We start from the raw sequence: 27,533 nt of genomic DNA, 5'->3' as shown, positions 1-27,533 counted from the left end.
ACTTAAGTACAGTACAGTCCAACGCTACGTGCCAGTCAAGGTCACTCAACTTCCAGTCCTCCAGCAGTGATACCATACGATTCCTTCCAACGCAGCCTCTGTGTTTGGTTCCATCAGTAGCTATTATCTTTGAAACTGCAAAATGATCCTAAGATTAAATTTGTATCTTCCAAAAAGATTAACATATCAAAGTATAATATTACTGCCCCAATTAGACAGCGCAACATAATACTAATAACAAACTGAAATACAGTATCACATCAGCCTTTATATTACTATGATGTGAGGATATGCTACGAGTGTCATTTCGAGCATAACATGCCGGAAAAACATCGTAAAATAAATGTCAGCGTGTGATGTTCACAATGAGTCCTTTTCTAATTTTTGTATGACTTTAAAACATACTTTCATACATGTATTTGTAAATCATCGCCTTTCATCGCCCATTATTCGAAGTCAGTGTGAACGATTTCTCAAAAAAATATTTTCTGGACATAATTCAGAATTAAACTTAAAAACATAAATGCAGTTCCTTTTACAGTGCATACTGATTCAAAGCAGTCACAAACTTCTTAAATTTCACCATCGCTCGAAATTCTGGAGTACATATTTCTGAATCTATGTATTTTCTCAAGTACCTAATATGGAAGGTCATATGACGGACGGAACCGAAATTTAATCAACCAAAATAGCAATATTATTGGAGTAGGACACCTGCAAGACCTAATTCAACCTTGATCTAAGTTGTTAAGAGATCTTATATTAATGAAATGGTATTTTCTATTCATACATTAAACGTAGCCTTATTTCATTATACTGTCATATGATACGGGTAATTAATCAATTTTTGACTCGATTAACTGGCTGAATCGACACATTTCAGTTTCAAATAATTATTAGAACACTTCCTTTTTCAGCTTTCTCTTAACATTTTATGCTCAATGATGCCGAAATATAAATATTATACGCCAGAAAACTGAATCTTACTGAGGCTCATTATAGTTCAAGTTTCATTATGGTACAGGTTCTCCCCCAGAGTTCAGATTTTCGTTATGGTATAGGTTATCCACCAATCAGCTTTCAGAGTTTTACTATGATACAACTGTTTGACCAATTATGTAAGGATAGCACAGGACCTGCGCTCAACGCACTAGCTTCGCACTTGGTTCCAAAATCAAACATGTCGGACACACATATTAACATCAATGCACCTTCTACTTCCAATATTCCACATCCACACTGCACATTCCCGCAAATTCACTTCACCAGCTGTACAGTAAAGAAAGCTAGGTTATGATAACCTTCTATCAAAACTTTGAAAACATATGACATTGTCAAGCGACATCTCGACAAAATTTATGAATATTTAAAAATAGGGTTATAATTATCGTTGAGCATAAATAGTCGTATGCAACTCACCTATAATGGTAATTAAAGCACCCGTATGCAAACTACAAAGTATAAAACTCAATTCGCTCGTTTTTTAAACATACTCGTGTCTTAATTATTGCCATTATAGGCTTGTTGCACATTGTACTGTTATTTAATTCATTATCGTTCATGAATAAATGGTCGTTTTAAGTCCTTTTCAAATAATAATTGTACTCATTTTGAGTAGTTTGGGTTCATGCCATTTCATATATACCATCATTACTGAATTCCACGGAAATGTCAATGAAATAATTTGAAACTTATTTAAGAAGAAATATGACTACAAATTCACCCGAAGTCTATATTAGAACATTCACGACATCTGAAAAAATCTTCTGTCTACTCAGACGGAAGTTAATTGAGACATATTAACCGGGAGAAAGCGTAGAGCACCTCTACCAGAAAAGTTTGACCACGATTCTGTCTCTTAAATTGAAAATCCAGAGAGGAATATATTCTCCCCACATAAGTTGATCTTTTAAAGACTCCATCGCTTTCCTACGTATCGACTACTCCTCGTGGTTATTCTCTTATTTTTTCTAATGCCTTATGCAAACCTAGACATTGGTGACCTATTCAGTGCCCCAGCTAGAGCGAGGACTACTGATCAGGTAACCTGAACCTGAGTTGTTTACTAGCAGTCGGGTGGCCAGTTCCTTTCCACTCCAATAGCACATAATAACTACTCAAGTGCTGACCACGTCTAATGTTGCTTATCATCTTACGTGCTTACGCCATTGGCTTCCCCGTGGCCATATACGCTGACTGAAGTTTCACTTGCTGTATTCTTGTAACGATTCTTTTTTACTTTGCATGTAGAATGAGGAAAACAGTTTTAATCTGCTGGAACATTTACTGGATAACGTGCTCCGGAATATATTTTGAAGAGAATTAGCTCAGACAACCCACATGTATCAGCGGTTCCTTCTGTATGGAATCAATAAATATATTTTTTTGTTCTTAGTAAGATTTTTAAAATCTGTGGAATGGGAGTACATAAGAATAAAGCTAGAGGAGAAAACATGAGGAAAATCGATGCATTTTATGCAATAAACATATGGAAGTGTCATACCTACTGAAAGACTGTAAATAAACAAGAAAAATCAGAGACTAATACTGTAAACGTTCATCACCATGCCCAGAGGCATGTCATGATGTCTAACAGATAATATATGCCGTTTTCTAACGACATTCTGCGACATATTTGGTCGTAATGATTTTTTTTGCCCAGACCGGGATACGAATGGTGCTGCGTCAGTTGGATGGACGAGGGTCTAGTTACGGGCACAGAGAGAAAGAGAGCTATGTACAACGAGTCCTTGAAATCGCGCTCTCACTTAGCAGACAGAGAACAGCCACGCCAAACGCAGGGGAACTTTTGGGTCAGAAGGCGAAGTCTATTACAGTGTTTTAACACAGGAGCTGGATATTCTCATCGATTTCCCTGTATATCTACTGGCACCAACTTATAGTATTCACTTAATAATAATAATAATAATAATAATAATAATAATAATAATAATAATAATAATAATAATAATAATAATAATAATAATTAAAGTTAATCAACAAAATCAAATTTTTTGAGGACAAACCACCTAAAAAAGAAGCCCAACCGGATAATCTCTGAGAAGGAGAGAAAAATACGAAGCGAGAGAATGAAAAGGTTCTGGGAAGAGAAGAGAAGAAAGGCCAACAAGCCTTAAGTTCTATGCGGTCCACAGTTGGCCAAATTCGGAAGAAGAACAATGATTAAAGTTTTGATACTCGCTATGGAAATTTACGAGTAAGGACTCATCTGAACATAACTAGTGTAACAGTAATTAGGCACTTTAGACAGGTGGGCGTAAATGGAAACGAGACGTTAGAGGAGAGCAGCGGGACAGAAACGAGAGACACCTCACGATACAGTAGCCCAAGTGCCAATTTATAAAGGAAAGCCTACGGGATTGCGAAAGATCGAACGATGCGATTTGGATCAAACTCGATCAGTGGGAAGTGGAATTGTTGAGCTACATTCGACTACTCACACGACTCTCAGAAATAATTATTAACGGACTGAATTTTCGCAAGTGGGCGGGGCTTACCACTACTCTAGGCAACATGCCGGTTTCACTATATAAGAAACCCCAAATAGTCCATAGTATACATTCTGATACATTCTATAGCAGTTGTTACGTGCTAGCTGTGAAAGGTCATCGGTCAGTGTGAGCCAGTGTGCTCAGTTATTGTAATTCAGTGCGACTGAAAAATATTGTGCACTATTCACTTTGAATTATTGTGTTCAATTTATGTCTGTGTTTTATCAGACAATTCCGCGTGAATATATAATCCAATCGTACGGGATGAACGAAGGATTGTGTGTGTGAGTATAGGTGCTGGTAACTCCCATATTAACATATTCAAATATTTAGGGAATGCATACTATTATGGTCAGTGGCGGCTCATGTGTGTAACATTTACAGAGAGGGTAGCTTCTATTGATTGTGCGAACGTAGTGAGATGCCGATAAGTTCTTTCTTTTTTTGCTAGTTGCTTTACGTCGCACCGACACAGATAGGTCTTATGGCGACGATGGGACAAGGAAGGGCTAGGAGTGGGAAGGAAGCGGTCGTGGCCTTAATTAAGGTACAGCCCCAGCATTTGCCAGGTGTGAAAATGGGAAACCACGGAAAACCATTTTCAGGGCTGCCGATAGCCGGGTTCGAACCTACTATCTCCCGAATACTGGATACTGCCCGCACTTAAGCGACTGCAGCTATCGAGCTCGGTCCGATATGTTCTACGAATGATTAGTTGCCGTGATTAAGACAAGTGTAGTGTCGGTAAGCGCTAATCGAGCTAATAGGAAGTGCTATTATAGCCTGGGAATAGTGCCTGTATGAAAGTGTGACGCTCATATAAAACAACGTGAATTACTGACCATGACGTGTTATAGAGGGAAGTTAGTAGCGAGCTACAGAGACTAAATCGTTACTCGGTTAGTTCACTTAAGTCGATGAGTGTGTCTAGCCATAGCAGGTTACTTGATGATGCATAAAACATTATATCATTAATACATTTCCGATTTGTCTATATGGCAGAGAGTGCTCGTCGAACCCAAGAGAGGAATCTACGAAAGTCGCGCCTTGCGCCTGCATTCATCTCATCCGGGACCGCCCAAAACGTCCAACGGCAGTCTGCAGATCAAGCCATCATGCACGGGGCCCAGAAGAAGAAGATGAACAAAGGACTCTCCAGTAACGAGGCTTGTGTGACGACAGCTTTAATCTCCCCAGCTATACCTTCTGATGACAGCCGACAACAAGCGGAAGCGTTAAGTATATTCGATTGTTCTAAGCATGAATTTCATACCGCCCGTAAAATGTTAGAACTTGTGTATATAATTTTCTCTAGCATATAAATATATCGAGGATAGGTTAGCGCCATAGGCATGATTCGAAGGGAGCGAAGCTTTTTATTAATAGGTCCTTATACGGGTTTCTTCTGTGATGAGGGTAATCACATGTTTACCGTGGAATTTCTTGCATGAATTAATTATAAGGACCCTAGTGTTTGTTGTGTGTGAGGCATTTTAATGATAGGATTAATACTTCACCAGACGTTCTAAATCATTACTATTCCATTAGTCGTTATGAGTCGTCATAATATTTCAAGTATATTTTGTTTCAATGCTTTACAAGTAAGGCAAGTAATAGGCCCCCTTTAATCTTAAGACTGCAACCAGATGAAGATGAAGACACGATTCGGGGTGCGATCAATGATTTATATAGTACGCGAGTGATGTGGTGTTAGTAAATTACATGGTAAAATAGAGCCTTCTAAATGAATGAACAATGTGGTTTGAGATACTACTGTGTGAGGGGAGGAGAGATGGCTCGTATGGCAGTGTTTGAGATGACATCCCGGAAAGATGAAAGAATAATATGAATATCATAATCATAGTAAGGCTGACTAGAGCCGGGTCATTGATAAATGATTTTTGGTAACAATAAATGATGATGTGCCTGGAGAAGGCGAAGGACATACGAAGTGAATTCTGTAGATGGGCTGGGAACGAAAGAGAAAGTGTACTTCCAACTGACGAAAATAGGCGGCCGCTCAGAGAAAGATTTACGACCCCCTAACGCGAAGGAATGCTAAGTCCAAAGATTGGTTCGCTCAGCTGTCAGAAGCTTGGGACATTCATACGAGAAATTCGCTCCGCCTGAACACTGTGTTAAGATTCACATGCCAATTATACATTACCACAACGTTGTAGACTCGATGTTTCATTAGATGAAGTGATTCCACCGTTTTTCTTACCAAATTAGATCGAAGATAGGAGTTTCATACACGCACCCCAATACCGAAGAAGCATGACTTCGATACATTATAGTATTTACAACCTTGGATCAATACCAGGAGACCTGGAAGGGTCACGATTTCTATATGCATTCCTGTGTGTTTGAAGTATGTTATTTGTCGTTGTACTTTCAGGTGATTACTCTTTTTATATTCATGTGCTTATATTATTCAATGATGTTTATGGTGTCTTACAGAACACCAACATAGCTTGGGTCCACTTTGTGATGTAGTATGACAAGATATCCTGGAGAAACATGCATAGGCGATACTGTAATAATTCATTAATATAGTCAAGTAGATTTAATATGCAAAATACGGCGATATGATTTTCATGATTGTGGGAATGTGCGTAACTTTGTTTCATTAAATAATTTACCACCATGAATGATACCGAATAAGTATATTCGCCTTCCGAGCGGTGCCATCCCAGTGTATATAAAACAATTTATTTGGCAGTAATATAACAGATACCAGCGGGTATCGACAATAAAATAAGGGAACGCCCTTATTCAGTCTAAGGTGCAAATTCCTATGTGCGTGTTTACAAGATGATTGGAGGTGTCAAATGATAGTCAGATATAAACAGATTGACATGGACGTGGAGGCACCATCCATGTAGTTGCTTTATTATATGTAATTATATGGCATTGTCTCGTGTAAATTTAATCTTGTGATTCGATCAGTTAATTAAAGTTTATATTTTTGATTGGGAACAAACATCCTTCTTATTTCAGTAGTATAGTGTATTCCTCTCATGTTATATATAACACCATACTTTCAATATATTAAAATTTAGTGCCCATGTATTTATCGATCAATCCACAGCCCATATACCCTTGAGTTTAGCCGTTGAGACAGTGAAAGTAGGAAGGATGGGGCTTCGATGCCCGGGATTGATCTCCGAAGTTCTCATCCTACAGATTTACATTCAAGATTTATTTGTGAAACTAGGTTGCTTAAATGATGCCCTGATGAACCGGGACAGGCACAATACATAAACGAAAAGGAGATAGGTGAAACTGAAAATGAACCTGAATTTTAGACGCTTGCTATCCGGCTCCATGGCTAAATAGCGTGTTGGCCTTTGTGCTTCAAGGGGTCCTGGGTTCAATTCCCGCCTGTGCCAAGAATTACAACCTTCATTAGTTAACTCCGATGGCTCGGGGTCTCGGTGTTTGTGCCGTCATCAGTATTACAATTCATGGCAGGTAGGGCCCGATCCTCACAGATGTGTACGTCACCTGTAAGGAGTCAACTCGAAAGACCTGCACCAAGACTTTCCGGTGGCCACAAATCAAATAAAAATCACTCACACTAAGCTATTCAATAGAGAATGGAAGGAAGCAAGAACAACAGCAAAATTGCGTAATATTATCAGAGGAAAATGGGAATAGGAATGTAAAGACTGCGAAAGACAATACAAATTTGAAAATGAAAAGACATTACAAGGGGTGACTGCAAAGATTACCTGTACCATTCAAAAATACACAAAAAACAAGTAATAGGGATGTACTGAACCAATAATTCTAACCCTGCTAAATATTGCAACAAGAAAATTACAACTACAAGATGCAACTACAAGCTCAAACATGATTCTTTGTTGAAAGTTCATCTCACCCTCCGTGCCGGGAAAGTCGCCTGGGGAGTGACCGAGCCACCCATTTGAGCGGGCTCGGAACACTTCGGCTGAAGTCGAGTACCAAATAATTAATTTCCACATAACAAATATTCATTTCGAGAGATTTCTGCAATATCATTAACTAAGAAATAAATGCTTAGGAATTGAACGAAATATTAAATGAAGCTAACATCCCCAAGGTGGAAATGTGTTTAATTAGGCCTGGAGAAAATTTGGCATCCATACTGCCAGGCTAGAGCACGTGCCAAGGTAAAGCAATCAGAAAGTGCGCGAAATCACCTACACGAAATTAATTAATTACGCCCATTAAAAGCACGAGTAATATCAGTAAACAACACCATCATGATTTGGAAATTAGGTGGAATTTTTGGGGTGAATCTCAAAGAGATCGGTCCAGTGGTTATCAAATTATATGATTACACCACAAGACATCATGAAAAGTATAGCGTCGTTGGAAAAGCTATAAATATCCCTTCCACTGGACAGTAGCTTCACTCACTTCGTAAGTCCGCGAGGGTGCACCCACGTCGGTCAACATGAAGAAGAGGTCTTTACCTGTCTCCTCAAATAAACGTGTGATATGTATTTAGTTGGTTCGAGATAAACTATTGTTACCAAGTGGTAAAGTGGCAAAAGGAATACTTTTATTTGAATAGGTACTAGAATTATTTAACTTCTGCAAATGGAAACATCGAATTTATAGAGAGGACCTCGTAATTACTGTGTATCTTTGTAGTTAGTGAAGGAAAACCTAAACAGGCCAAGATAAGCTTCGGGTCTCGTATCTTGTGAACACCGGGCGACATGCGAGAGTGGGAAGTTCTCACGGAGAGTTGCGTCGTCACCGATGAACGGTGTAGTTGTACATATTGTGTGCATCTAGAATAATTTGTTATTTACGTGTGTTAGCTAAATAAAAGTGTAGAATCTTTGTATTTATAAGTAATATAAAATAAAGAGGAAGAATGTGCTCTCCAAGTATGTGTGAGGCAAGCTGGCCCAAATGTAGCCAGGATGACCTCGGAAGTACGGCGCAGTTACAAGGTCTGCCTATTTGTAATATTATGTTTTATAGTTAGAATTGTAAATTCTTATCCCATTAAATTACTATGTTGCGTGTGTAAAAATTAAGTATATTCCTATGTTGAGAGAAAATGTATATTAGTCATGTCAGTGCATGAATCTTTAAAAATGCGTTCAAAATTTCTTTAGAAAAATGTAATATGAGAAGTTTTCCATACCTTATTGTACTGAAAATCAATGAAATATGTTCAGGCTGATAAAAGATACAATAATGATAAAGATACAATAGTCGTGGTGAGCGGTATAAAGTCAAATATCAAGTTAATAATAATAATAATAATAATAATAATAATAATAATAATAATAATAATATTCACGTCAGGATAAATTTGAAATGATAAATTATGTGTTCAGCAGTAATGTCAAGTGAGATTTGCGATTTATACCGAAATCCAGTGAAGTCTGATAAAGTTAGCATTTATTTTTGGGAAGCTTGAATTTTGTGACACCGTGCGTTTGTGATACAGAAATTCACGGTATGCTATTTTGCTCTTGAGGTCAGAGAAACGAAAAGAAGTCGATTGTCAGATCCTTATAAAGTTGTTAATCATGGGATTACGTATCTGGAAAAGTTTCGAACAGGAAGAAATGGACTGTAATGGAAATGAAATATTATGAGAATAGTTAGGAAGATGTTAAAAGCAAAGTAAGCCTGTCTTTTACGAGTGATGTATAATGAACAGGAGACTGAGGATAAGAATCTATGTTTTACGACGGAGAGGAATTTTGTGTAACAGGGTATGTCAAGAGGTAATATTTTTCAGACAGACTGTGTAAGATGACGATGTCCTATAAGCAATCCACAAGAGTTGACTAATTTAATAGTGGTCAGAACCCAAGTGAGTGCGTTGTAATGCCTATTTTAATTACAAGTCGATGTTCTCCCATGGTTACTATTTTTATATGAGAGCATAGGTCTTGGCAATTAAGTCCAAGTGACGATTCTATGTAGAACCAGCATAGTGCATTTTTGTGATAGTCGGCCTCACGAACAAAATACATTCTGACACACGGTCAAGGTAGTATTGATTATTGTAAACTGAATTCTATTCTGTATTTTACAAGACGAAATTATCGTAGACTGGAAACATTGCGGGTGAGAAAAATGAATGTTATTAGAATGATGGTCACCGAGCTCGATAGCTGCAGTCGCTTAAGTGCGGCCAGTATCCAGTATTCGGGAGATAGTAGATTCGAACCCCACTGTCGGCAGCCCTGAAGATGGTTTTCCGTGGTTTCCCATTTTCACACCAGGCAAATGCTGGGACTGTACCTTAATTAAGGCCACGGCCGCTTCCTTCCCACTCCTATCCCTTTCCTGTCCCATCGTCGCCATAAGACCTATCTGTGTTGGTGCGACGTAAAGCAACTAGCAAAAAAAAAGAATGATAGTCTGACTTGAGTATTTGGATTGGAGAGTTACTTCACTGGACAGTTCACAGCAATACATGTTTGGAACGTTGAGATGATAGGCTATTTGGAGCCTCACACTTCACTTATGCTGTGGATATCATGATGGTGGTGATTACTGTTTTCAGTAGCCTAATATTGCGTAAAATTAAACGATACTTGACTTTGTTTTTATTTACCGCATTTGTTGAGATTGTATTGAGGAATGGATTAAAGTAGTCGGACATTTTGTTCAATTTTGAATTTCACGCTTTATTGTAAGAAACGGACATAGTTCTATTTCCATATTCAAGTTCATTCTGTGGCGAATCTCATTTTATTGTGTTAGAGTTTCAACGAAGATTAGATGTAAATATCCGGGATTGTGTTTGAAGTTTCGATTTCGCCTGACAGTAGCCTATAATTGATGTGTAGATATCCCAACATTAGCTCAACGATAGATTTAGGATGCTGCGTGTATTATATAAATTTAAGGATGTGTAGACACTGCGCAGGCTCAACGACAAAATTAGGGCGTTGTCCGCTTATAGTCAAGTCATAGGTTAGTCATTTTTGCAAATCGACTTGAACGATGTTAGCGTCTGCAGTAGTGAATACGAATGTGAAGAGTGTTAGCAGGTATTATTCAGGCCCTTTGTCGGCATAATTCTTACTGGCCAGAACGTGCTCTCATAAGAGCGTTGCATCAGTAGTGGCATGGATGTAAGGGTTGTCCCACATGGGAACCTAGCTAATGGAGATTGATCATTACTGCTTAGCCGCACGTGTTCAAGTTCAATGAACTTTCGTATTTCTAATTTTTTTTCCTTGTCTTTAGATTTATTATTCGGGTGTCTAGTATCTTATGCCAGTGCCGTGCGTTGACACCTAGTTGATTTATGTTGGATTTACGCTACGAATGCGGTTTCGGTTCGTTAGCTGTTAATATACTTTATTTTCAATTTTCGTTATTTCACTTTATATTAGGTGAGATGTTGATCTACCGATTACTTGTAGTTTGGTTTAATGGGACGGGACAAGTGTAGGTAGACAGATTTATACTGGTAGCCGTAGTTATAGAAAGTGGGAAAGATTTCCCTTCATTTGTTTTATAGTATGGACTTGCAATTCAACGAACTTAACGACACAATTATTTCATGACCTAAAATTCGGTTTAGTAAGAATATTTTCAAGTGACATCACTTTTATTTAACCTCAGTGTTTGGCATTTCTTCTTAATGAATCAATGTTTTCCTGCATTTCGCAGTTTTGTTCCTTCAGGACGACGAAACGTAAGATCCCCTCGGATCAAGTTGTTGTTTGTTTCTTCTGAACACCTGTTTGGGGTAATGCATGTTTCAGCATCGAAATTATTCTGTAACTTAAGGGTATCACGAGATGACAATACAGTGTGGTTTTTTTATTGTGACCATTGCTGTTAACATGTAGTGAACACCATGCTTTTAGTAATGTTTCTAAACCTATCCAAAGCAACTGATAGTCGATTTGGTTCAATTAAGTGTCATTTGGGAGATGTTCCAATATCCGATAGGATACTAGACTGATGGATAACCATAATTAAATATAAATCTGGAATTCTACTTGTTGAAGGTCAGATTTTCTACGGATCGTGTAGATTAACTCTCAGTTATCGTTTAGATTAATGATGTCGGATTTTCAGGTTTTTATTCTCATTTTCTGTTTTTTTTTGCTGTCCACGAATTTTACACGACATTTCATTCTTTTAAATAATGTTGAACAATAATATTAACAGAACAACACTCCCGTTATGTATTGTGACTGCCTTGAAACGTTGTAAAATTGTAAGTGATTTTTCTAACCAGTTCAATAAAATTATTTTTGTCCTGATTTAATTGAATAACATTTTAGTAAGCCTATTTTTGCTCCTCATTTAAAGTAGTTAGGCTCTCTTCTGAACCCCATCGTTTGGTCAATGTACTGACAGAAATAAACCCGCTACGACCCCAAGATCTAAGAGTTCAATTATAATCTATTGAAGCAGCTGAGGCAGACGACCAACGATGGAACGGTAAGTTCAAGGATTCAGTACACGAGGACGTATCGTTGACTGTACAACTAAGTTGAAGTCCAGGAAATACCTCCAACGTCTATGGTTGTCGTTCTTTTCTAGTTATATCCAGGGATAGAATTTCTATGTAAATACATGTTTGTTTTTGAATTAGGTAACGTTTAAATTTCGTTATAAGTTTACAAATTATGGTGTTTGGAGTGTTTTAAGACATTTGATTTTCAATATTTGTCCATAATTTTACATATTTTAGAAAAGCTCGCGTATTTTGCACTGAACGTTTTATTTTTTTAAATGTCTTACATTTTATGGTTTCGAACTTATTCTCGACAATCATTCAAAATTTATTTTGTTAGCATCTGCATTTCGAAGCTGGATTCTTGAATCTCTATGGATTATTGAAAACAAGTAGTATGGTATGCACAATCTTTTGTTTATTGCTAGGCCTCGGGCTTTGGTCTTGTCTGTCAACCCCGTAAAAACAGAATTCCATATACCTGACTACAGCAGGTCTGGTCCATGCAATTAGCACAGCATTAGCGCCAATTAAGTTAACCTGTTCTATTCAGTACTTCATGAACCATCAACAGTCGTGCATGAGTTTGGAGTGCATCTTCAGCGTGATTTATATATTTATTCATTCGGTGTATTGCATAGTTAAAATGCCACCAGATCCTAAATTCCCCTCTTTAAAATTACGATTGCATGTAATTGATTTTCCGATCGAAGACTACCAACGGATGGTAAAGTAATATTTTGTAATGCCTGCCAGAAATCAGTGTCTAGTTTTCAGCGATTTCTAGCGCAACAACATATATAGACGGAAAAACAAGGACAACAATAAGTTAAAAAGCAAGGAAAAACAAATGTTTCTATCAAATGTGGAGCTAAATGTGGAGAGTGAATTCAGTTGCCGAGCCCTTACAGACGCATATATACCATTCTAAATGTAAAACAACCTATGCTACAAGCAGTTCCTGGAAAAATACAAAGTGCGGAATGCGGAATATACTAGACCTGTTAGCATTAAGGGAGAAGTATTCAGCATCGATCTATGAAGAAATGCTGGGAGAAACAAGGAAATTTATGCATGACCCTATGAAAGTCTTGATGAAACGAAAGATAGCCCGGGGAGAATGACTGAGAACGTTGTCATCGGTTTAATGAATGTTGAACCTTGTAAACCTGTTGTATTAACATGCGAGATCTTCGATACTTGTAACAACAAGAGCATAGCAAAAGTTCAATGATACCATGGCAATTCTATGACCAACTGGTATTAAATATGTAAATGTGCTTATGTTTCTGAGTGATGCAACTCCGTACATGCTCAAAGTTGGTAAAGCATTGAACGTAAAATATCCTAAGAAGATTCGCATCACTTGCGATGTGAATTCCCTTCATCGGTGTGCAAAATTTGTTCAAGATAATTACCCTAAGTTGACCTCTCAATATCTTCAATGATGAAAGTATTTTTGAGTGCTCCTAGCGGGATTTAGATTTTGAGAAACATGAACCCTGATATGCCACTGCCTCCGAAACCAACTATAACTCGATGGGGAACATGGTTATTAATAATGTTATTTGTTTTACGTCCCACTAACTACTCTTTTACGGTTTCCGGAGACGCCGAGGTGCCGGAATTTAGTCCCGCAGGAGTTCTTTTACGTGCCAGTAAATCTACCGACACGGGGCTGACGTATTTGAGCACCTTCAAATACCACCGGACTGAGCCAGGATCGAACCTGCCAAGTTGGGGTCAGAAGGCCAGCGCCTTAAGGAACATGGTTAGAGGCAGTAGCAAACTATTAAATTAAAATTGAAGCCATCGAAAATATGTAAAGTGTTTTAAACCCTGATGGCACTGCTTAAATTGAATCCGCACATTCAGTTTCTGGTGACAAGAGTGATAAAGAGTTTCCATCCATCAGAGCAGCTTTATATGCTTTCCAGAAGTAAGAAACTGCTCTGCCCAAGAGCCATGCCATTGTAAGAGAAGTTTGGAGAAGTCACATACCTGAAGAATAGAATCCAGGATAAAGTGATATGTGCAAAATCAGTGCAATTTTAAGTTGTGAATCAAGTGTGGAACTAGAACTGGGTTTATATCCTGAATAAGTTGCAAGATTTAGAATGGTCCCTATAACTTCCTGTGATTATGAGTGGAATTTCAGTAAGTACAAGGCAGTTTTAAGAGACAATATACGCAGTTTCACTTCTCAACATGTATAACAGTGTTTTGTAACCCAATAATTCGCAAATAGGCAATTCCCATTAAAAGAATGAGATGTGCCCCCGCCCAAAAACCTGAAGCAACAGCTCAGAATAATTATATACGTACGAAGGTTAAGCTTTTGTTCTGTCACCTTGTTGTGCGGCATGTATGTATTCCATAGTTTGCGCCATATTTTGAGAATATTAGCCCATATTTGACTCCATACTCTGAGAATCTAGATTTATATATATGCAGATATTTAGACATGTTTATTACATACGAATCATAGTCGTGGTTTTGTTTAAGTAATATTTATGGAATATGTATTAGCAAATCATACTTTAATTATTTCTAGTAACTTTTTCTCAATTGGAATACCTTGGGCATTTTGTATTATACACAAATCTAATAGTTATGATTTGAATAAGTGAATGCTCTCTCAAAACTTGGTGGTTAGTTTCATAGCTACTGACTTATTTTATGTAATCGTAAACATTATGCCCAAGTGTTTCTGACAGTATACGTGGCGGGACTTCCACTAGCCTTGCTGGCTTCATTGGTGAAGATTCATGTTTTAAGAGGCAATACGACACTAATAGAAGAAGGAAAAAGGAAGAGTTTCAAGCTGTCAAGAATGATGGATTGGAAAGAAAAAGACCTCAGCAAATCGAAGAAGCTTTAAAAGCTAGGAAAATGTTACTCACTAAGCCTCGTTCAATTAATACCGCCGAGGTTGGAAGTCAATAAGAACAAATCAAGAGAGGTCACCGGGAAAGATGACAGGAAAAGCCTGCCGCAAGCAAGTGAAACTAATACCCACAGCGAGTTTCACACAACACAAATTTCCAAAAACAACCACCTTCCAAGAGGTGATTGTAAAACTTAAGGGTACTGTTCAGAAATATTCAACACAAAAGCACGTCTATTCGGAAGGTGGACAGCAGTTGAACGCCACAACGCACTCCGGGAGAGGAGACCATGATTCAGGATACATCGTAGTAGTGGTAAAGAAGGATTTACCGAATGTATAGTTGAAACATCTTACTGTTTTCTCAAATTCAGCGTAAAGCTTCGAATAACTCCTCTTTACTTAATACAATATATATCTTACCTTAAAGTTTAATATACATTTGTACAATAACATTTCGCCAATAAATGTGCGTATTTCTATTCTGTAGTGAAATTGACGAGCAGCGATTGCGGCACTGTGTAGTGAATGTCATTGTTTGAACTCGTTCCAGTGCCATTGGTGTACACACAGTTATAGGAAACGTGTAGACAAGCCTTTGAGTGTTAACTAGCCAACAAATGTCTATGATAATGTGATCCTTCCCTGTGAGTTGATCCGATCAACAGAGTCACTCACTTCTTATGTTAGGAAGTGTACATTTAAATATAATAGTGATGTAATAGTTTTTGTTGTTGAAAATCTGTATTGCCACTATAGATTTTTTTTGCAAGTTGCTTTACGTTGCACCGACACGGACAGGTATTATGGTGACGATGGGGCAGGAAAGGACTAGAAATGAGAAGGAAGCGGCCGTGGACTTAAGGTACTGTTCCAGCATTTTCCTGGTGTGAAAATGGGCAACCACACAAAACCAACTTCAGGGCTGCCAACAATGGGTTTCGAACCCACTATCTCGTGAATACTGGATACTGGCCGCACTTAAGCGATTGCATATATCGAGCTCGGTCACTATAGAATTAGAAATTACATAGTGGACATGAATTGCTCACACCCTGGTGATAGTGAAACTGTGTATTTGTCCAACCCGTGTCCCATTACTTTACGGGATCGGGTGTGAGGTGAGATGAATTTGTTGTGGCGATTTTTTAAGACCTGATGCCCTTCCTGACGTCAACCTCATCAGAGGATTAATGAGATGAAATGAATGACGTGACATATGATAATAGGAAGGGAGAGGGTGAAACACTCTGGCCTCCCGTAAACGTACCACAGAAGACAAAACAAGGTTGATTCCACATTTACGAGATCTTGCATTTTTGTTCATAATCCAAGAAGCCTACAGTTCTTTATGTATGTTTCGAACGGATGAAATATTTTTTATGGAAAACGAAGATATCGCTATGTTAAAATATAGTGTACTATCATATGTAGTTAAACAATGGAATTTAATATTACAATGATAATTTAAGGTACCGTAAATAGAACAAATTGTGATCTATTATCTGTGTCAAAATACTATATCGAAAACGACTGTGCTGTTAATTTCGGCTTTAGTCTAGTATGTGATCACTAATCACGTTCTAAAAGAACAGAAGCAGTCTTGGCTCAAATTATGTTGACCTTTTCAGTTCTCACTTACACCTCACTTCCTAATGAGTTTATGACGCGAACAGCTTGCCGCTGAGAACACAGGGGATAATGATGCTCGGACCAACGTTCATCAGCACAAAGACAGACAAACATCTACAAACAACGATTATTTGTCAAAACTTCAGGGAAGTCCACACAAACTTCATGCTCTTACCGTAAAGACGAAAGTTCCTGTGTTTCTTCAGAGCATAGTAACAACGGTAAAACCAATGAATAGCAAGTGGGATTCGTATTTCGAAGAAAGAAGTTTTTGGCACAGAAATGTTAATTACTCACACCATGTAATTTCTAATTCTGTAGTGGAAGTACAGATTTTTAACAACTAAAATCATTACATAACTATTGTATTTAAATCTACACTTCCTAACATAAGAACCGAGTGGGGCCCTGCATGGAAGAATCGATGATGATGATGATGATGATGATGATGATGATGATGATTGTTGTTTAAAGGGGCCTAACATCGAGGTCATCGGCCCCTAATGGTACGAAATGAGAGAACAAAAAATTCAAATTCATCCACTGACCAAAATAAAATAAAAATGTCATGAAGAATTAATGGATGGACACGAACACAACAGAAAAAAAGGAAAAAAAACAGTGGATCAGACTCACAAGGAAGGTAGTGAATTAGAGTATTACTGACCAAGGGACCATTGATAAAGCACAATGATGCTTGATGTCTGAAGGGGTGCTAAATTCACGTCTAAGGCCCCACAGAATGGTACATGTCGCGAGTAAAGTAGAACCATGGTATTTGTCATGTTGGGGTACTAATCAAAAGTAGCGAAGACTCACGGTGTTCCACACAAGATGGTACTACTCACCTACTCACAAGTATTGTACGTTGTACAAGTTACGCAGACCTATGGTGTTCCTAACACAATGGCGCCACTCATAGCCAACGCAAACCGATAAAGTTCCTCACCGAGTGTACTAACCACAGGGACTCACACAATCTCGTGGTGTTCCTCAACATAGTGGGGACCAGTCACAGGCAACGCCGACCCACGGGGCCGCTAATAGACAACGCAAACCTAGAAGGCTCCTCACTGAGTGTACTAACCACAGGGACTCGCACTATCCCGTGCGGTTCCTCAACATGGTGGGTAGTAATCACAAGCAACGCTGACCAACAGTGCCGCTCATATAGCGGTACAACTCACAGGCTACGCCCAGACCCGCGGTGTTGCGCACATGGACACGACGCACGGGTACTGGAAAACCACACTGAACCCCTTCTGTTGCTACTAATCACAAACCTATTGTGTACCGAATATAGTGGTACTACTCGCAAGTAAAGGCAACCAATGGTGTTCCCCACGTGTTGGTACGGATCAAAAGTAGTTTCATGGTTCTAATTCAATCTTCCCTTGGTCGCCCCTTTTAGTCGCCTCGCACGACAGGCAGGGGATACCGTGGGTGTATTATTCGTCTGCGTCCCCCTCCCACAGGGGGAAAGAGAGAGAAAAAAGGAGAAAAAAGAGTGGATCCGTCACTTCGAAAAATGAAGTAACGGACGAAGAAAGGCAAGGGCCACGAAGGGCGTGAAAATGAAAAACTCCCTATGCCTCGAATGTTCTAATACCGTCGGGGTTGGAAAAGAACAAGAGTTGACAAAGGGAGGTCGGACAGGATAGACGAAAGTGAGGAGCCCGGAACAAGTATGTGGAAGCAATTCCAGGACTCAGCTAAGGGCCCCGTGGTCGCCAATCCACACTCCCAAGTTGAGAGCCCCTTGGGCCCCTGTTAGTCGCCTCTTACGACAGGCAGGGGATACCGCGGGTGTATTCTACATGTGCGCCCCCACCCGCAGGGGGTAGTGTGTTTGGTCCGCGAGAGGTATTTTATTTCCCTCAAGTCCGCCGGCAAGCCGGTTAGGAGCCCCTATCCGCCACCTGGGGACGCGCCACGTGGGAGTATCACCTCTCCCCCTGCTACGCCTGCGTAGCAGGTTCGTGGCATGGAAGAATCAGCGAAAAACTTCGAATAACTCCTCTTTTCTTAATACAATATATATTTTGTCTTACAGATTAATATACATTTGTACAATACCATTTCGCCAATAAATGTGCGTATTTCTGTTCTGTAGTGAAAGTGACGAGCAGCGATTGCGGCAATGTGTAGTGAATGTCATTGTTTAAACTCGTTCGAGTGGCATAGGAGTACACGCAGTTAGAGGAAAAATGCAGACAAGCCTTCGAGTGTTAACTAGCCAACAAATATCTATGATAATGCGATTCTTCCTTGCGGTAGTGCTCGTATTCTAGGATTGATGGCATTTGACACGAGTTGATTCGATCGACAGAGTCAATTCTTTCAGCTCAGAAACATAGTAAATGAAAGAGCGATAAGGAAGTCTTCAAATTGTAAATAACACCGTACTGCGTAGTATATAACAGTCAGAGAAGAATATTCCGTTGGTCCTACTCTTTGGTCAGCGTTGAGGCCTTCGATTCAGAGGGTTTCAGGTTCGATCCCAGACCGGTTCGGGGATTTTTAATCGCCTGTGACCAATTCTTCTGATTCTGAGGTGGATGTTTGTGTTTGCCCCAACACTGTATTCGGACAACGCACGGCTCTACCAACCACCAGAGAAACACGGAAGTGTGATTACATCCCTCCACACATTGTTGGCGTCCGGAAGGGCATTCGAGCGCAGAACAGAACCAAATCCACACGTGCAATACCTTCGCTCCCACGACCCCACAGGTGTTGGAAAAGCGATACAGAAAGGTGAATGTTTCATTGGCATGGAAAATAACATTTTTAATCACGGGCTCTCTAAAATTAAGCTAATGAGTGTAATATTTGCAGCATGGTCATCTCTCGAGGCACAAAGAGAATGGTATCATCGAAAGAGTAACAATAAACGCTTTAATTCAGTGAGTGGCTCGGATATTGGAGCAATGGCCTTTTGAACTCAAGCTGACGAACTCAGTCCTGACTGAGAACGGTGGTATTTGAAGGTGCTCAAATACGCCAGCCTCTTGTCGGTAAATTTAGATGCATGTAAAAGAACTAAGTTTACCTAAGGCAGTCGTAGCGTGCACACACATCGTCCTGTGCAAGCCGAGCGACCCGGTGAACGTGTGGGAATGCATTCTCAACTAAGTGAATATATTTCTTCAATAATATACAAGCTAAAGTCATCACCAACGAATATTTTAAATCCAGATGCAGTACATCAAATGATCACGAACGTCTAACTCTGGAGATGGTCCTTATTTTTCTACAATTCAAATGCTAATTAAATAGAGAGTTCTTACAAAGAGAGCTACACATCCGAAACATCCAAATTGCTCTCATCAGTGAAACCTGGCTTCGACCCGGAGTAGTAGTGACATATAGTGGGAAAGAAGGCGTAGGTATATTTCTCCGGTCTGCAATACCGTTTCCTAAAATTCCAATCGACCATGCAAATATAAAAGGCTTTCAAGTAGTTCGAGACCTAGTGGAAGCGCTCCAGAGACATCTCACGGTAGTTTGAACATGCTGTACCGCAAGGGCAATAATTAGCCACCTAGAAGTTCCTTACCAACTTTACGCAAATTTCAACGCACATAATACTGGCTGGGGATGCGAAACAAATTACTTATATGGGAACTCTTTTATATCTAACTGAAAGTAATGTATTTGTCCTCAATGACGGATTACCAACCCTTGCACCGGTCCCAGACAGAACAAAATTTGTAACAATTATTAGTTTTTACACCTCTTCAATAGCTACAGGTTGTGTACGGGAAACACTATCATATAGTATGGGCTGCAACCATTACCCAAAACAAATTTATATTATACAGCCACTCTCACCAGCATTACAACAACCTACTTCGACGTGCAATGTTCAAAGAATAGATTGGATTGAAAACAGAAATAGTGCAGAGGCTAATTTAAATACTGTTATTAGCATTCAAGATCCATGACAAAAATATGGAACTGAGTTATATACCTCATCAACCTAGCAACGTTACTAGCCACTCCACAACGACGGATACCAGTCCCGCGGTGAACTTCAAAATGTTCGGAAATGATCGACAGACGACAACGCTCATTTAGCACTTAAACGTTATCCAACGCGGGAAAACTACAATACCAACGGGAAAATGGACGCCGAAATGAAGTGTTTTTAAAACGATAGAATAGAAATACTTGGAAGTGTTATTGTAAGAATATGAGTAATGATACTCCCGCCATTGAAGTATGGTCCATGATAAATCGATTTAAAAAGAAACGAACTTCCTCAAAACCACTACGATGCTGGCCTGAAGACTTCGCCAATTCCATTACTCCACCAACATCATTTCATTCCAGTTCTTATCCACGAATTGATCAAATCCAGTACAACATGATAGCGTACCTACCACTAAACGCTAAGATTATTCTACTGCAACTTTTATAAGGAGTTCTGAGAGCAAAATATCCACCCTGACGACTGAACTACACAGATCATTGCACCGATCTTGAAGCCAGAGAAGGATCAAGAGGAAGCTGCTTCCTATCGAGCGGTAGTTCTGTTATTGTGCGTCTGTAAAACATTTGAAACTATTAAAATCTCGACTAGAGTGGTAGTTAGAAAACAACACCATATTATCTACCTCTCAATAAGCATATTGTAAATCGAAAAGCACACTAGATAATTTAAGTCTCCTCACCGTAGATATAGAAATGACCTTTTCTAAACAACTCGATTATGGCTGGACGATGAAGCGAAAGTTCTCTCCACATGGGCATGTGAAAATGGACTCAGTCTCTCGGCAGATAAATTTTAAGTGGTAATATTTGCCAGGAAACAAAAGTCAATTGAATGACGTTTCAACCGACTCGACCCATATTCATTCCCACTTCAGACAACAGAAAAACTATTGGTACTGTGTCTAAACATGAGTCTTACATGGAGTCGACATGTGAACAATGTAAGTACAAAATTTAGACGTATGCCTAATGTTCTTCGAACTATTGAAAACAGGTGGTACAGCCTTCCTCCCCATTACCCATGTGAAAGTTCACGAGAAATGGGCCGCGGAATGGACTACGAAGGACTAGAGAAGGCGATAATATGCCGCACTTCAAGTCAATATTCCTACAACACCATGGTTCGCCAGGATCAAAATCGCCACACCTCAACTTCATCACTGGTACGTATCAGACTTGGACACAGATGTTCTCGCAACCATCTCCACTGTATTGAAGTGTTGCACCCCCTCCCACGTCAATATGACCTCCCGTGTGTTGAAGATTTGAACCATATTCTATTTGAATGTACAATTGTACATAGTACAGTGTAGCAAGGACAGAAATGTTCACAGAACTGATAAAAACGGAACTCCACTTCCTACAAGCGTTCCAGTTTTACTTTCTCATTTCAACCTCGGTGATTTAACCGGATTGTGATTAAAAATATAATTTATATTGTTCATAAGTTTTACTTACCTTATCTAATCTGAAATTAATATTTTATTGATTTTCTGACACGATAGAATACAAAATCATGAACAGTGTATATTAGAAAATCCGGTGAGTGTGTGTTTTGGAAAAGACTGCTGCAGGTTATGTTCTCTATTTCCTTCCTTCAACAATATATGTTTAAAATGCCCTTTCTTTCAGTTATCTGTTATTTGTGTGTATATATACATTGTTCGGTTATGTAAATTGTGAACATTCAATAATTGCTGGCAGTATGCCTAATAGGGCTAAATGTCGAATTAAAAAAGAAAGAAATCCTGCGGGACAAAATTCTGGTAACTCAGTTTCTACAAAATCCGTAAATTATTGGGACGTCAAACCAATAACAGTAGATTATTATTGTTGTTGTTGTTGTTGGTGTTATTATTATTATTATTATTATTATTATTATTATTATTATTATTATTATTATTATTATTAAATTCAGCGCCCTAATATGAAACTTTATAAGACACTGAATGAAAACATGAATTTTCGCACCTCTCATATATTTATAAATATTTCAGTAATTACGTGAATTTCTAAGAACACTACCTTGATGGATCACAAAACCAATATATTAGGAAGTTACTCGTAGTTACTCTTCAATAATCAGTTATCAATGCTGATTTATTGAAGAGAAGCGTAAGTTTGCTAGTGGTTTGAACTTCTCCGGTGACGCAAGGATGGGAAAGGGATAGGATTGGGAAGGTAGTAGCCATGACCTTAATTAAGGTCATTTGCCTAGTGTGAAAATGGGAAACTGCGGAAAAAATACTCAGGTCTGCCGATAGTGGGATCCGAACTCACCATCTCCCGAATGCAAGCTTACAGCAATGCGACATTAACCAGGCAGCCAGCTCGCTCGGTATGAATAAGTTTGGATTAAATTAAAAAATATTTTGTTGGTAATATTGACTAGTGTAGCAAAGTAGCGTGCAACTGAAAATTGATGTGCATATTTTTTTTAAATATTGAAGAGAAATGGTTAATGATGTGGGTTACTGTAGTAACGTCCTAGTTCTTGAATCATGGGCAACGGTTGAGTGTCCTAGTAAGTGGTCCTGAGAGTCGGGATACCAGTTGTTACGGAATGGGAGTTGACATCTCGGCCTTTCTTGTGCTCAGGCGGCTAGAGCTGTACAATCTACCGGTGGTCCCGAACCGTTAGAGGAGAGATCCTCAGTTGGACTATGTGTAAGTGGGGTATCATCCTGCTTCATGAATTTATCGAGCTCAGAACATTTTTAAACAAGCCTCGGACCTATGGATGTAACGGAGTCCCAGTCCCATATGACAGGCGAGGGACTCCTTGGAAACAATTTGGCGAGCGAAATGGAATTCGATGGGAATTATCAACATTAATGGGCCTTATGAAAGAAAGTGGAACTGGCTGAGTCAGCAAAGAGGATTCATCCGGATGTGCTAGGAGTATGTGATATTCGGGTAAGGGGAGATGACGAGGAGGAGATAGGACATTATAAAGTGTACTTGACCGGTATTAAAAAGGGAAGTACAAAGTCTGGGATAGGGCTATTCATCAGGAATACTGTTGCACGCAACATAGTTTCTGTTAGGTACGAAAAACGAGCGAATGGTGTGGGTGGATTTTGGCAATTGAAGGAATTAGGAGGAGAATTGTCTCACTGTATTCACCATGTGAGGGTGCAGATGAGGATGGAAGTGACAAGTTTTATGTAGCATTGAGTGACATCGTAGTCATGGTCGAAACCATGGATAGGATAGTGCTAATGGGCGATTTCAATGCCAGAGTTGGAAATCAACTGAAGGATACGAAAGGGTGATTGGTAAATGTGGGGAAGATATGGAAGCTAATATGTATGGGAAGCGTTTGCTGGACTTCTTTGCTAGTATGGGTTTAGCAGTTACGAATGCATTCTTCAACCATAAGGCTATTCACCGCTACACATGAGAGGCTAGGGGTACCAGATCCATAACAGACTATATAATATCCGACATCGAATTCAGGATGTTAGAAATATACGGGTTTTTCGGGGATTTTTCGATTAAAACAGACCACTATCTGTTCCGCAGTGAACTAAGTACCACTAGGCCTAGGATAGAGATAGTGAAATCTGTCTTCAAACGAATAAGGGTAGACAATCTCCAGGACGAGGAAATTAGACAGAAGTACATGGATATAATTAGTGAGAAGTTCCAAACAGTGAACAGTAAGCAGGTTGAGGATATAGAAAGAGAATGGGTGGCATACAGGGATGTTGTTGTAGCAACAGCAAGGGAATGTCTAGGAAGAACTTTCTGTAAAGAGGGAAAAGAGCGAACATCTTTGTGGAATGAAGTGAGAGCAACTTGCAAACGTAAAAAGGAGGCTTATCAGAAATGGCTCCAAACAAGAGTTGACGCAGGCAGGGAATTGTACATAGATGAAGGAAACAGAGAGATACAAATAGTTGTTGAATCCAAAGAGAAGATTTTAGTAATAACCTGGAAAGGCTAGGTCAGGCAGCAGGGAAACCTTTCTGGACAGTAATAAAGAATCTTAGGAAAGGAGGGAGAAAGGAAATGAACAGTGCTTTGGGTAATGCAGGTGAACTCATAGTAGATCCCAGGGAATCGCTGGACAGGTGGAGGGAACATTTTGAAAATCTTCTCAACGCAAAAGGAAATCTTCATGGCTGTGTCGCGAGCAACGGAGCTCATGAGAAGGACGAAAATGATGTTGGTGAAATTACGCTTGTGGAAGTCCAAGGAATGGTAAATAAATTCCACTGTCACCAAGCAGCAGGAATAGATGAAATTAGACCTGAAATGGTGAAATATAGTGGGAAGGCAGGGATGAAATGACTTCATAGAATAATATGATGATGATGATGATGCTTGTTGTTTTAAGGGGCCTAACATCAAAGGTCATCGGCCCCTAATGGTACGAAATGAAAGAACAAAAATTTCAAAGGCATCCACTGACCAAAATAAAAATAAAATATGGCATGAAGAATGAATGGATGGACAGGAACTCAACAAAACACAAAACAAACAAAAAAAACAGTGGATCGGACTCAATACAGATCGAAAATAACATTATTGCCGACCAAGGAACCACTTATAAAGCACAATGATGCTTGGTGTCTAAAGGGGGTGCAAAATCCACGTCTAAGGCGCCACAGAATGGTACATGTCGCGAGTAAAATAGAACCATGGTATGTGTCATGTTGGGGTATTAATCAGAAGTAGCGAAGACTCACGGTGTTCCACAAAAGATGGTACTACTCACAAGTATTGCAATACGTACAAGTAACGCAGACCTATGGTGTGTCTCACACAATGGCCCAACTCAGAGTCAACGCAAACCGAGAAGGTTCCCCACCTAGGTGTACTAAACACGGGCGCCGGTATTCCCGTGGTGTTCCTCACATAGTGGGTACTAATCACAGGCAACGCAGACCCACGGTGCTGCTCATATAGTGGTACAACTCACAGGCTACGCCCAGACCCGCGGTGTTGCACACATGGGTACGACGCACGGGTACTGGAATCCACCAGGCCAGGCTTTTACTGCTACTAATCACAAACCGATTTCGTACCGAATTTAGTGGTACTACTCGCAAGTACAGGCAACCTATGGTGTTCCCCGCGTGATGGTACGATTCAAAATTAGTTTCATGGTTCTAATTCAGTCAGCCCTTGGTCGCCCCTTTTAGTCGCCTCTTACGACAGGCAGGGGATACCGCGGGTGTATTCTACATGTGCGTCCCCCACCCGCAGGGGGTAGTGTGTTTGGTCCGCGAGAGGTATTTTATTTCCCTCAAGTCCGCCGGCAAGCCGGTTAGGACCCCCCTATCCGCCACCTGGGACGCGCCACGTGGGAGTATCACCTCTCCCCCTGCTACGCCTGCGTAGCAGGTTCGTGGCATAGAATAATAAGATTAGCATTTAGTGCTGGTAAGATACCCTCGGATTGGATTAAAGCAGTAATTGTACCTATCTATAAGCAAGGGAACAGGAATGATTTCAACAAATATCGAGGTATCTCATTGATTAGAATACGAAAGTATTCACTGGCATCTTGAAATGGAGGGCGCGATCCTCGGTGAAGAGGAAGTTGGATGAAAACCATTGTGGTTTCACACCAGAGAGGTACTGTCTTGATCAGATTTTCAGGATGCGCAAGGTAATTGCAAAATACTACGAGAGGAACAGAGAGTTGTGATTATATTTCCTAGCTCTAGAGAAAGCCTATGACAGGGTACCGAGGGAAAAGTTGTTCAGCATACTGGGGGACTATGGGATCAAGGGTAGATTATTAAAATCGAAGGCAATTATGTTGATAATTGGGCTTCAGTGAGAAATAACGGTAGAATGAGTTCTTCGTTCAGGGCACTTACAGGGGTGAGACAAGGCTGTAATTTATCACCATTGTTGTTCGTAGGTCACATGGATCATCTGGTGAAAGGTATAAAGTGGCAGGGAGGGATTGAGTTAGATGGAAATGTAGTAAGCAGTTTGGCCTATGCTGATGACTTGGTCTTAATGGCAGATTGTGCCGAAAGTCTGCAGTCTAATATATTGTAACTTGAAAATAGATGCAATGAGTATGGTTTGAAAATTAGCCTTTCAAGGACTGAATTGGTGTCAGTTGGTAAGAAATTCAACAGAAATGAATGTAAGATTGATGATACAGAGCTCTAACAGGTAGATCATTTTAAGTATTTAGGATGTGTGGTATCTCAGGATGGTAATAGTAGGCGAGATTGAATCAAGGTGAAGTGAAGCTAATGCAGTGAGCTCACAGTTGTGATCAACAGTATTCTGTAAGAAGGAAGTCAGCTCCCGGACGAAACTATCTCTACATCGATCTGTTTTTAGACCAACTATAGTTTACTGGAGCGAAAGCTGGGTGGACTCACGATATCTTATTCATAAGCTAGAAGTAACAGATATGAAAGTAGCGAGAATGATTGCTGGTACAAACAGTTGGCAACAATGGCAGGAGGGTACTCGGAATGAGGAGATAAAGGCTAAGTTAGGAATGAACTCGATGGATGAAGCTGTACGCACAAGCCGGCTTTGGTGGTGGGGTCATGTGAGGCGAATGGAGGTGGATAGGTTACCTAGGAGAATAATGGACTTTGTTATGGAGGGTAAGAGAAGTAGATGGAGACCAAGACGACGATGGTTAGACTCTGTAACGATTTAAAGATAAGAGGTATAGAACTAAATGAGGACACAGCACTGGTTGCAAATAGAGGATTATGGCGACAATTAGTAAATTCACAGAGGCTTGCAGACTGAACGCTGAAAAGTATAACGGTCTATAATTATGTGTGTATGTATATTGATGTAACTTGTCTGTCACGTCTATGCCCTTTGAAGCCATTTAAATGTATTGTTTATGTTCCCTTTCTAGCTAATCCTAATTGAACTACTATTAGGAAATTTGCACGATGGTTCTATAGGTGTCAACCAGATTTTCCTACTATGTAAGCGACGTGACATAGACAGCCATAGCTAGCCACGAATTCTTCCTTCCCCACTCTGCATAAGTTATATTTATATTCTTCTAAATATTACGTGGGAGACCAATTAAATGTATACGGTCAACAACCAATGTGCA

This window comes from Anabrus simplex, chromosome 2, assembly GCF_040414725.1.
Source record: "Anabrus simplex isolate iqAnaSimp1 chromosome 2, ASM4041472v1, whole genome shotgun sequence".
Lineage (NCBI taxonomy): Eukaryota > Metazoa > Arthropoda > Insecta > Orthoptera > Tettigoniidae > Anabrus > Anabrus simplex.
This window is presented reverse-complemented; position numbering follows the sequence as displayed.